Here is a 1924-nt window from a genome sequence, read left to right as displayed (position 1 = left end):
CACCTCTTACTTTTCTTCAAATTTGCAGTTTTTAATCATACAAAGTAAGAAGTCAAGTTTTGTAACCTAAAAATATTTTACTTATTAAAACTATATTAATACTTTCATAAACTACTCAAAAAAGATAATGAGATGAACACGTGCATTTGTAGAACTGCGTGTTAGTCATGCCAGATCCCTGGGGAGGCAAGTCCCAGAATGACCTCATTTGTCTGTCTAGACACAGAGCAATCCATGTTCAGGTGCACACATTCAATGACTTGTCCAGCATGGTCAGCCCTCTGCTTCTTGATGGTTTCCTTCTGCTATGAATGTACATGTCCAGTTGTCTCCTGCTCAGAGTAGACATTGACCTTCTCATCCACCAGCCATTGGAGGAGGACTAGGGCCACAAAGATAATTAATCTGACCTGTTCTTCTGGGAGGATTTCCTGGTGGGCCCTCTTCCATCAGCATGTCTGGAATCACAGAAGTTTCCATAGCCTCTTTTTCACATCTTGCTGAAGCAAAACCACAAATTCAGCTATTCCCCAGAAGAAATCTGTTATTAAAGACTGTCTGTACGGGACTGACTCCAGGCATTCCCACCCTTGTCCCTTTGAGACGTAAACCATCCTGCCCCTCGTTTTGTTTTCCACCCCAGGGCAACTCAGCCACCCTATTTGGTTTTGACTCCTGACTCTTTTCTCTCCTACAGAGCTAAGTGTTATCCTGGATATGCTAATACCAGCTATGTAGGCTGGTAACTTTTCTCTGAGCCTCAGTTCCTTTATCTGAAAGTGGTGAGAATAATTGTATTTGAAGGAATTGTATGGTACCTAAAATGTCTATCATGGCACTTCGTGTTACTTACTAATATTACTTTGATATGATTGTTTTCATTAGATTCCATTGCTACTTCCTTAAATAGTCTTAGGTATTCCTCTATTCTGCTCATATGGTACTTCCATATCACTTGTTTGCAACAATTTCCACAGTGTACTTTAATTGTTTGCTTACACATTTGTGTTCTTCAGTGGCCTGTAAGTTACTTAATAAGAATAACTGCTAGGTGTTACATCTTCATATCCCTGAATCCAAATTAGACTAATGACTTGAAAGGGCAAAGAAAATAAATGAAAGAATTAAAATGTAAGTGGTTATGTGAACAGGACGTATAAATGTTGTAATCTCATGTCATGGGGGAAGACTTACTATCAAATGAGGGGATAAGGCAAGTTATTGTAGAGACAGGGAATGGGACGTGGTCTGAAATTTCACAGATGGGTTTTCATAAAATCTTTTTTAAAACGATAAGAGAAACATGCTGGTCTAAGAGAAAAGTGTATGTGAAGTCTAGAGTAAACAAAGTGCTAGCCTGTTCAGGGCATGGGGAACAACCCAGACCTAAGATCTGATATTAGAAACATGTGGAAGATGAAAAGAGGTAAGTTAGAAACAAACCATGGTAGACTTTGGATGCCCAAACAAGACACTTGTACTTAGTTTGGTAAAAATGAGCAATCTCTAAAAGATTTGAGTGGAAGAGCCGCAGTAATAGGACTATTCTGGCCACAATGTGTCAAATAGACTGGCTTAGGAAGAATGTCGAGTTAGTGATACAAATGATGAGGATGCAAAACCCTGAACTATAGAAACTGAAACAAAAAGGGAAAAAATGGATGCAATATACACATTGGAAGTAACAATGAAATCCTTCTCAAAAGCACATGAAAGCAGACCTTGAAATTTTCTTACCAGTAGATTAGACAAAAGAACTACAAGCTTCTTCCTAAACTCTTCACCAAAAATCTTGGCTGTGTACACAGTGAAGAGTGAAAAATCAGACTTTGCTGAAATAGAAGCATAATGTAAATATTTTAAATTCCCCTTAGGTCTTGAGATTCTATTTCTTCCTTTTGTTCTTTCCACCAACACTTTATTC

General features: G+C 38.3%; 1 pseudogene; it reads right to left on the bottom strand.

The window, feature by feature from the left end:
• Nucleotides 1-357: 357 nt before the first annotated feature.
• Nucleotides 358-614, bottom strand: LOC109275075 (selenoprotein K-like; annotated as a pseudogene).
• Between the last annotated feature and the right edge of the window lie 1310 nt (nucleotides 615-1924).

This window comes from Panthera pardus, unplaced genomic scaffold (genome assembly GCF_024362965.1).
Source record: "Panthera pardus isolate Hobbes unplaced genomic scaffold, ASM2436296v1 HiC_scaffold_2, whole genome shotgun sequence".
In the NCBI taxonomy this organism is placed as follows: Eukaryota; Metazoa; Chordata; class Mammalia; order Carnivora; family Felidae; genus Panthera; species Panthera pardus.
The sequence above is the reverse complement of the archived record's forward strand: the minus strand, read 5'-3'. Positions and strand labels throughout refer to the sequence as shown.